The sequence below is a fragment of the Chrysochloris asiatica genome, unplaced genomic scaffold (genome assembly GCF_000296735.1).
Source record: "Chrysochloris asiatica unplaced genomic scaffold, ChrAsi1.0 scaffold00026, whole genome shotgun sequence".
NCBI classification, from domain to species: Eukaryota; Metazoa; Chordata; class Mammalia; order Afrosoricida; family Chrysochloridae; genus Chrysochloris; species Chrysochloris asiatica.
The window spans coordinates 16748826-16760168 of NW_006408544.1; the positions used below are offsets into that span (position 1 = coordinate 16748826).

Below are 11343 nucleotides of genomic sequence, written 5' to 3' on the forward strand. Positions count from 1 at the left end.
TAGGTAAATCTGCTGCACAAAACCTTTTTAAGTGTTAAAAAGCAAAGATGTTAGCTTGAGGACTAAGGTGTGCCTGACCAAAGCCATGGTATTTTTTTTTTTTTTCCCAGCAAGGGAGCAGGAGATATAATTAACATACAGAAATCAATATCTTTCATTCATACACAAACAATGAAAGAGGGTAGAATAATAACAAAAACTGCTATTAAACACAGCTGTCATATATAGCAAGGAGCTCCAGTAGCATAGTGGGTGACGAGTGGGCTGCTAGCCACAAGGTCAGCAGTTAAAATCCACCAGCTGCTCTGTGGGAGAAAGATGAGCCTTTCTGCTCCCACAAAGATTTATACCATAGAAATCCTACACAGGGTAGCTCTGAGTCAGAGCCAACTCCATGGCACAGAAACACCACCACCATTAAATATGGAGTTTTGCTGTGGTTTTGTAGGATAAACACTGGACGACAAGGTCAGTTTGAACTGAAAAGTTTGCAGTTCAAACTCAACAGTCATTCCTAGGGAACTCTATACAGGGTTGCTATGAGTCGAAAGCAACTCAACGGCACATAGTCACCACCATCATTATATATAATTATAGTGTGGTGACTCCATATGATAAGCACTGCATCGTGAACCACAAGGTCTGAGGTTCAAGTCTGCCAGCTTCTCTTCTTTTTTGTTTGTTTTATTATGAATTATGTGATAGTTTACATGGGAGAACATTTGCTATTCATTCATCCTATCATAATATCGTCTCATTGCCACAAACCATGGTATTTTGTCGTGTCCACAAGTGGCTATACTCTATGACCCACATGAGAGATTAAACCCAAGTACGGACAATGGGAGATTAGCAAAAAAGAAAGACATAAGACACAAAATGAAGATAGTAAAGTTGGAACCAGGTGGGACACAGCACTCTGATGAAGATACTGTGACACAGACCTAGATTCAGCATTTTTATTATGTACACAAATCAAAGGAGAATGCTGGGGGCAGGGAAAAGAGTGCAAAAAACATCTGGTGTTATTGACGCATGCAGTAAGTGGGATTTTATCAGAAGAATGTAGTTGCTAGGGAAACAGAGATAGGACCACTAGATGTTTTTGCAGACTTGAACTGAAGGTCATACAAGGAAAAAACCTTGCAAGTTCCCTGTCCCCCGAGGCAGCCCTGCAAGTTCCTCAGAGGGGCAACTTGAACTGGGAACAGCCTGATTTTCTGGACCACAACTGTTCAGTTGCAATCCTTCTGTTAAACTACACCCAAGTCTGAGACCTTCAGCTCAAATTGCTCCCAACAGTATTTTCAGTAGCTTCATATGCATGCGAAAGCTGGACAGTGAACAAGGAAGACTGTAGAAGAATTGATGCTTTTGAGTTATGGTGTTGGAGGAGAATATTGAAAGTGCCATGGGCTGCCAAAAGAACCAACAGATCTGTGTTGGAAGAAGTACAGCCAGAGTGGTCCTTGGAGGCCAGGATGGACAAACTTCGTCTCTCATACTTTGGACATTATTGTCAGAAGGAACCAGTCGCTGGAGAAAGATATCATGTTTGGTACAGTGGAGGGTCAGAAAAAAAGAGGAAGACCCCCAGCAAGATGTATTGGCCAAGTGGCAGCATCAATGGGCTCAAGCATGGCAACAATAGTGAAGTTGGCCCAGAACTGGGCAGTGTTTCGTTCTGTTGTACATAGTGTCACAATGAGTCGGTATTGACTCGATGGCACCTAACAACAACAACATGTGCCATGGAGTCAGTTCTGACTCATAATAACCCTGTATAGGGTGTAGCAAGCAAGACCTTTGATAAAAGATAAAAGGAGAGTACTTCTGCTAAGATGGCAGACTAGGCAGACACACTACAGGGACCCTCTACAACAAAGATAGAAGAGACCAAATAAAACAGACACAGATGAAAATCCGAGAACCCTGAGCTTCAAAAGACTAGAGAAGTGATTGTGTGCCTGCTGAGAGAAGAAGCTGAGCAGGGATGGTGAGAGAGGAAGACTGACTCGTGAAAGCCAGGCCAGACTCAGCACAACCATCTTGAGCCTTTGTAAGCAGCTTTGGCAATAGTAGGTAGCCACACAGATGACTGGAAAGTTGCGATTCCTTCTTTGTCCCCACAATCTCCTGGTGACCTGAGGTGTGGCCAGCTCCTACCCTCATCTACACTCCGCAAAGCCCATGCTCTCCAGAAGTTCAGAGCCACATGACTTGGATCCACACTAGTGTGCCATTTTTATGTCTAGAGTCGGAGGGCTTGGCTTAGGACCAACAAAATCATCAGACCAGCATTTAATCAGTCACTCTGCCCCCAAGTGCCTTGTGGTCCTAACAGACTCTGAAACTAGCTCCATCAAGGGCCTCCACAAACTACTTGTGGATTCATTGCTCTGAATATAGATAACACTGAAATTGATGGGGACTCCATGTAGGGCCTGGAACTCTAATGGCACATCTCTCTCACACCTACCTTGTGAGCTCCTTGACCTGCAGGACACCCCCTCTGGGTCCAAAAGCTGAATTGTTTTCTGTTTTGTTTTCTTTTGGGTTTTGTTTTTGCCTTTTGTTGTTTCATTGTTTTTGTTGGTCAATTTTTTTCTCTCCCTTCTTCTCTTTCCATTCCCTTGAATTTTTTCCTATCTCTGCTTTTGTTTTTCCTTCTTTTCTTCTCTTTCTCATCTCCCCTCACCTTTTTTTTTTTTTTACCACTTTTTGCCTTTCTTTATTACTCTCTAGTCTTTCTCTTTTCATTACCCCTTCCCTTGTTTTTTTCTAAATCTATTAATTTTTTTCTTTTTATATTTCTCTTCTATAGCTCAATTTTCCTGTCTCTCTTTTCTCTTCTTAGTCATTTTTAAGTTTTGTTTTTTTTTAAACTTCATCCTTTTATTTTCTCTTAGTCTTTCTCTTCTATAACTCCATTTCCCTGTCTCTTTTTTGTCTTTGTAGTTGTTATAGTCTTCATTTCTGGTTACTGTGCTTATCTTTTCTCTTTGTTATCTTCTCTTTTCATTGCTGGTTCCTTGTTTGTTTATTCTGCTTTGTTTTCTCTTGTGTGTGTGTGTGTGTGTGTGTGTGTGTGTGTGTGGTTGTGTGGTTGTGAGGGATTTTCTCTTTCCCACCTGACTGGAGACAGCAACCATACCCATACAACCCAGCCACAACTGTACCTTCTGCTGCTCCACCCACTGGGCAAGAGCCAATACCAGCTCCTATACCACCTGATCAATGATAGACATCAGCCAACACCAGCCAACCCTACCCTAAACTGAGGTACCTGAACGGCAAACAGAACAGTATAGGGGATTCCTGACCGAGAGCGGGTGGTAGAGTCAGGATCTCATGTGATTCTCGGAACTGAAGAGGAGTGGTGTCTGAGGTTATGGCTGTGACTCTGAATAAAAACATCTATTATAGGCAAGTGGAGAGACTGTACACCAGTTACTGGAAATGCCATTATTTATACCATTGTTGTATCAGTGGGTGTTGAAGAAATTATGTGAATCAGCTGCCTTACAGACATGGCTCTTTGGTTATGAACTAATAGACACTTTCATGGTCTTCTGTGATGACAAACTCATCTTTATGGACAGCAACAATGGAGTTCTTGAAACAGATTGCTAACACAATGAGAATGCTAATAGGGCCCCTATCATCACACTGCTGATACAAAAAAGAATGAAAGTAATAAGAGCAGCTTTGACAAAATTATTGAAGCCATTAAAGAAGGCAAGAATGGCATGAAAATTGGGGTGTTCAGCAAAGACAAATTCCCAGGAGAGTTTATGAAGAGCTGGAATGACTGCCTCAACAAAGAGGACTTTGATAAAGTAGGTATCAATGCAGTTGTAGCACACACCATTGCTGTCAAGGAGGATGGAGAGCTCAGCCTAATGAAGAATGCAGCCAGAGTCACCTCTGAGGTCTTCAACAAATTCTTCAAGGAAAGAATCATGGAAATAGTTGATGCAGATGAGAAAGTCAGACACAGCAAACTGGCTGAATCTGTGGAAAAGACCACTGAAGAGAAGAAATACCTAGTAGGGGAAGGCCCTTCTCCTGTGGGAATGTGTTATTCTCCTATCATCCAGAATGGTGGCAATGATCGTCTTAAATTCAGTGTAGTGAGTGACAAGAAGCAAATAAATTTTGGGGCCATCACATGTGCCATGGGTATTCACTTCTAATCTTAATGCTTCAATCTTGTTCATACCTTGACAGTTGACCCTTCTCAGGAAGTTTAAGATAATTACAACTTTTTGCTCCAGCTTCAAGAGAAGCTGTTACAGGAATTAAGACATGGGGTGAAGATATTTGATGTCTACAATGTTGTCATGGATGTGGTTAAAAAGCAGAAGCCAGAGCTGCTGAATAAAATTACCAAAAACCTGGGGTTTGGAATGAGAATTAAATTCCATGAAGATTCTCTAGTAATCAATAGTACAAATCAGTATAAATTGAAAAAGGAATGGTTTTCTGCATCAATTTGGGATTTTCAGACCTAATTAACAAACAGGGGAAGAAACCAGAAGAGAAAAAATATCTCCTATTCACTGGTGATACAATACTTGTGGATGAGGATGGCCCAGCCATTATTCTCACTTACGTGAAGAAGAAAGTGAAGAATGTGGGCATTTTTCTTAAGAATGAGGAAGAGGAAAAAGATGGGGCTGAGGACCTTTTGGGAAGTGATCTCAGGTAGCATTACTTAAAGAAAGAACATAGAATGAGATGACTGCTGAAGAGAAGTGGAGAGCACATCAAAAAGAACTAGCAGCTCAGCTCAATAAAGAAGGAAAGAGGCTACTGAGTGAACAAACCAGAGAACAGCAGATCCAGAAAGCTTACAGCTCTAATAGCCCATTCCTGATGCCAAAGGAACCATATATTGGGGACTGTAATAATGCCTATGTTTGGTGGTGTGACACCTTTTCACATTGCTACAATCAAGAATGTAAGTATGAGTCCCTACTGAATAATTTTCATCTTGTCTAGATTTGTTGTTGTTGTTATGTGCCGTGGAGTCGGTTCTGACTCATAGCAACCCTGTACAGGGTTTCCGAGGTTGTAAATCTTTATGGGAGCAGAAAGCCTCATCTTTCTCCAATGGAACAGCTGGTAGTTTCAAACTGCTGACCTTGCAGTTCTCAGCCTAATTTGTAACCACGATGCTACTGGAGCTCCTTCTTGTCTAGATGAGTCTGGGTAAAAGAGATGAGGATAAGATTCTTATGATTCAATAGTGAGTAATTGTTGTCATGACTAATTGCAACTGTAAAGGTAGAAGTTTTGTAACAAAAACAGGGAAGTGGTTAATCTTACAGTCCAGAAACACATGACCCTAGGACCATCAAGGGAGAAGTGCACAGGCAGAATACAGGACCTTATCCAGAGAAGCAGTGACACCAGAGACGGAGGCAGAGATGGGGTCATGGAGAGGGGGAGCGGCTGAGGACTCTAGATTCATAGGAAGAGAGGAACTTAGAGCTGGTGGTCAGGAGGCAGACTTGCAGAATGTGCCCTTTGGGGGGGGGGCGGGGAAAAGAGCTTAAGTGAATAGAGAGAAACACTGTTAACTGATGGTACATGGAGGGGATTATAATCAGTGTAATTAAACAAGGTATATGATTTGTATGATTTGTTGAATGTAAAACTGATGATCTGCCCTGTAAACTTTCACTCAATCCACAATAAAAACCTTGGGGGAAATAATAATAATATAAGTATGTCCTGGAAGGAAAATATACTTCATCTGCGAATCAACTTCTATTGTCCAGACAGTACTCTTGGCAGGAATGAGGGCAACATCTGTCCTAACTCAGAAGCCACTTTTGTTCAAGGAAATTATATACCGAGTTTCAATTATGAAGGCACCTGGGGAACGGGCAATGCCAGGCTTGAACCTTCAGAATGCTTCCCAAATTATAAAAGAAGTACAGAACCATTATAAGACGCGGGAAGCAGAAGAGACAGAAAAAGAGGGCACTGTGACACAAGACTCACTGGGGATCATTCTCAGCTGGAGTAATCTGAAACTAAAAGATCTCTACATTTGCCCAAACATTGCCCAAAAGAGGATGCAAGGCTCACTGAAGACTCATGTCAATGGTTTTTGCTTCACATCTGTTTGAGGAGACAAAGTGAATATTCTGTACAATAACATCAAGCATGCTTTATTCTAACCCTGTAATATAGAAATGATTATTGTCTTGCACTTTCACCTAAAGAATGCCACCATATTTGGGAAAAAGTGGCACACAGATGTGTAGTTCTATACAGAAATGGGACAGATCACCACAGACCTTGGGAAACATCAGCATATGCGTGACCTTGGTGACCTCTGTGCTGAGCAGATGGAATGAAAAATGAGGCACAAACTGAAAACTGCCTTTAAAATTTTCATTGACAAAGTAGAGGCTCTAACTAAGGAGGAATAGGAATTTGAAGTGCCTTTTAAGGACTTGGGGTTTAACAGTCCTCCCTACAGGAGTGCCTGCCTCCTTCATCCCACTAGTTGTACACTGATAAACGCTACAGAATGGCCACCTTTTGTGGTTCCATTGGATGAAGTAGGGCTGATCCACTTTGAGAGCACCCAGTTTCACCTGAAGAACTTTGATATAGAAATAGTCTACAAGGACTGCAGTAAGAAAGTAACAATAATCAATGCTATTCCTGTTGCCTCTGTTGACCCCATCAAGGAATGGTTGAATTCCTTTGACCTAAAATACACAGAAGGAATACAGCCCCTCAATTGGACTAAAATCATGAAGATCATTGTTGATGGCCCTGAGAGCTTCTTCAAACAAGGTGGCTGATTCAGAATCTGAAATTGAAGAGACATTTAATCCTTCAAAAGATGATTATAAAGAGGAAGAAGAGAATAGTGATGAAGACTATTCATCGAAAGCAGAAGAATCAGACTATTCCAAGGAGTCACTGAGCAGTGAAGAAGGGAGTGTAAAGGATTGGGTTGAACTGGAGAAAGAAGCCAGAAAAGCAGATCATGAAAGTCATCATGAGGAAGAAGAAAAACAGAGTCAAAATATGAGCCAGAAGAGGAAGACATCTGTACACAGTTCAGACTGGGGCTCTAACAGGTTCAAGACATAGCTCTACACTGTGGTGCTGTGGGTTAATGCATCAGACTACAAAACCGTTTGAACTACAAGGTCGGCTGTTCAAGCTCACCAGCTGCTCTTTGGAAACCTTATACAGGGTCGCTATGGGTCAGAATCGACTCAACGGCACTTGACAACAACAACCCAAGAAAAAGAGGAAATAGCTTCTGAACTTTAGTTCTGAGCTCCATTCTTCCTCCAGTTTACCCGTGAAAATTTTACATGACATAGAAACTGTATTTTTTCTTTTGAAATTTTGCCGTTTGTGTTTATAGGTTTAGGGGCCATTTGTGTGGACCAGTCTACTCAGGGAATTCCAAGCCCACAAGGACATGTACCAGTGGCCCCATCCCAATGACAAGGGAGGAGGTGTTGTTGAAGAAGGGCAGAGGCTTCCGCTGTTAATAAATATTCTGCATTCCTCACTAATCCTGTAACCTTCTGCCAGGACATCTATGGCTTCTGACATCTTATTCTTTGATGTCTCGAGCTGTATTTCCAAGACATTAGTACAAGGTGACCCTTAACTAGCTGTCTCATGGTTCTTGACCAGCAGATTCAATCCTTCATCTTCCCTTACTGCCATAACCTTCCTCATATCTCTCTAAGTTCCAGCTTTGTAATAATCAAGAAAAAGTTCTTGGAATTTTCTAATATTTGTAATAATTCAAACAACTTGAGTTAGTGGAGCAGATTGGGCTGGTACTTCCAGCAGGGTTTGCCTGCATTCTTGACTCATTCAGATACTGAGCTATTTCTGCTGCCTTGGAAGACATAAGAAGCAGTGATAATCCCTGACCCAGTTTCATTCTTTACAAATTCACACATGACAATGGTAGAAAACAAAATTACTGCTGTCTCCTTTTCTGACATGTTATCTGAGGAAGAATGGTTGTGCTTCTAGTGAATTCTAGAGGTGGCTCAACAGAGCTAACATTTATATCTGGAAGGGACAATTCATGCCTTGGGCCTAGAATTCCCTGATAAGAAAAAAGAAGAGGAAGGGAGACCATATCTCCAACAAAGCCTCTCGTCACGCTGCAACTTATTTTCATATGTCTAACATTGTCCTGGATTTATCAATTTCTGTTGAACAGCTTTTTTAAGTATATGGGGAATTTGTCTTGCCATCTTTCCCCTCCTGATTCTCTGTGAAAAACAAGAACAGTGTACACACTTTCCACTCTCTAACTACACACACAGGAGACCTTAAGAACACAGCAACATACAAACATCAATTAAATACAAATATGACAACCCCAAAATGAAATGGTTGATATTCAACCATTTCAAGAAGTAGCATATGATCAAGAGCCAATGATACTGAAGGAAGAAGGCCAAGGTGCATTGAAGGAATTGGCAAAGAACAAGGCACCAGGAATTGATGGAATAAAAGTTGAAATCTTTCAAGAAAGTGAGGTGGCACAGGAGGCATTCACTCATCTATGTCAAGAAATTTGGAAGACAACTACCTGGCCAACTGATTGGAAGAGATCCATATTAGTGCCCATTCCAAAGAGAGGTGACACACGGAATGTGGAAATCACCGGACAATCTCTTTGATATCTCAAGCGAGCAAAGTTTTGCTACAGGTAATACAGAAATGGCTGCAAGCATGCATTGACAGAGAACTTCCAGAAGTTCAAGCCGGATTTAAAAGAGGCTGTGGAATGAGGGATATCATTGCTGATGTCTGATGGATCTTGGCTGAAAGCAGAGAATATCAGAAAGATGTTTACCTGTGCTTTATTGACTATGCAAAGGCTTTCAATTGTGTGCATCATGACAAGTTATGGACAACATTGAAAAGTATGAGTATTCCTGAACACTTAATTGTGCTCATGAGGAATCTGTACCTGGACCAGAGGCAGTAGTTCGAACAGAGCATGGGAACACTGAATGGTTTTAAATTAAGAAAGGTGTGCAATAGGGTTGTATTCTTTCACCATACTTATTTAACCTGTATGCTGAGCAAATAATGGGCGAAGCTGGGTTATATGAAGAAAAATGTGGCATCAGGATTGAAAGAAGATTCATTAACAATCTGCGATATACAGATGATACAACCTTGCTTGCTGAAAGTGAAGAAGACTTAAAATATTTACTGATGAAGATCAAAGAGCACAGCCTTAGGTATTAATTGCATCATAGTGTAAAGAAAACAAAATCCTCACCACTGGACCAATAAACAACATTCTTATCAACAGAGAAAAGATTGAAGTTGTCAAGGACTTCATTCTTCTTGTATCAACTATCAACATTCATGGAAGGAGCAGTCAAGAAATTAAACAACATATTGCATTAGGCAAATCTGCTGCACAAGACCTTTTTAAAGTGTTGAAGAGCAAAGATGTCAGCTTAAGGACTAAGGTGTGCCTGATCCAAGCCATGGTATTTTCAACAAGCTCATATACATGTGAAAACTGGACAGTGCCATACAAAAATTGATACTTTTGAGCTATGGTGTTGGAGGAGAATATTGAAAGTGCCATGGGCTGCCAAAATAACAGATCTGTGTTGGAACAAGTGCAGCAAGAGTGTTCCTTGGAGGCCAGGATGGCCAAACGTCATCTCTTATACTTCAGACATATTGTCAGGAGGGACCAATCACTGGAAAAGGATATCATGTTTGGTAAGGTGGAATGTCAGAGAAAAAGAGGAAGACCCCCAGTGAGATGGATTGGCAAAATGGCAGCATCAATGGGCTTAAGCATGGCAACAATTGTGAGGTTAGCCCAGGACTGGGCAGTGTTTTGTTCTGTTGCACATAAGGTCGCTATGAATTGATACTGACTCAATGACACCTAACAACAACAACAAGACCCCACAATGCCCTGGAGACAACAGATAATTTTAGCTCACACAAAGAAACATGAGAGAATGACTCAAACAAATTACCAAGATGCTAAGTCAGAATATGTTTCTGAAGAAGAAAAAGTAATGGAACTTACAGAAAAATAATCCACCGAGTAATATTTAGATACCTTCAAAGGATTGTCAGAAAGATTGAGGAAATTAAGGTGAATAGTGAAAAAACTTTAGAAGAATTCAAAAAAACACTACCAGAACAAACAGACAAAATAAAAGCAAATTTTGAAACAATATAAAACCTGCGATTAGAAATCCAGAAGACTAACACTAAAATCTCAGAAATGGACAATACATTGAAAGGGCAAAGGAGTAGTTTTGAAACAATGGAAACCTGGATTACTGAGTTTGAAGATTAAATCTCTCAATACTAGTATGTTAGAAGAACACAGAAAAGAGAATGAAAAAAATCCAAAGAAAGACTAAGAGTTATGTGGGATACCATGAAGAGGAACAACTTAGGGGTAATCAGAATTCCAGAACAGGAAGAGACAATAAAAAGCACAGAGAAAATTGTTGAAGAGTTGTTGGAAAAAAAGCTTCCTTAACATCATGAAAGAGGAGAAGATAAGCATACGAGAAGTTGAACAAACCCCAAATAGGATAGATCCCAAAAGAAAATCACCACGGCATATCATAATCAAATTTTTCAAACCAAACTTACCAAACCAAAGACAAGAATCCTGAGAACAGCTTGGGAAAATGAAGTTAACTACAAAGGAGAATCAGTAAGAATAAGCTCTGATTTCTCAGCAGAAACCATGCAGGCAAGAAGGCAATGAGATGACATATATAAAACTCTGAAAGAAAAAAAGTGTCATACAAAAATCACATATACCCAGCAAAGCTGTCTCTCAAATAGAACAGTGAAATTAGGGTGTATCATGACAAACAGAAATTTAAAGGAATTTGTAGTAAGACCAACTTTACAAAGACTGAGAACCAACAACAGCAGACAATAACCTGAGGTTAACATACATGACAACACCACCAAGAACTCAACCTAGATATAGAAGGATTTAAAGTCAAGCAAACCTGAAAATAGGGAACCAGAGATATTAATGTATAATGAAGTCAACTACAAAGCAAAAAGAGGGAATAGTGTAGATCCAAAACTTCCAAATGGCAAGGAAGTCAGGTAGATTTCAAGACAGACTGTTTTAAGCAGGGAAAAAATAAATTACAGGATAACTTCAAAGAAAAACAATGCACCTGCACATCAAAAAAAAATTTTTTTAAGGGAAAATCAGAAAGATTTAGTAAACATTAACACAACAGAAATGAAAATGAAAAGAAAACCCACAAAGAAAATGAATTTATTATTGAAAAAACATGTGGATCCTCT

General features: G+C 40.3%; 1 pseudogene; it reads left to right on the plus strand.

Annotated features, from left to right (window-relative positions):
- The first annotated feature begins 3391 nt into the window (after positions 1–3391).
- The window catches only part of LOC102829919, a 52855-nt pseudogene continuing 44903 nt past the window's right edge, over positions 3392–11343 (plus strand).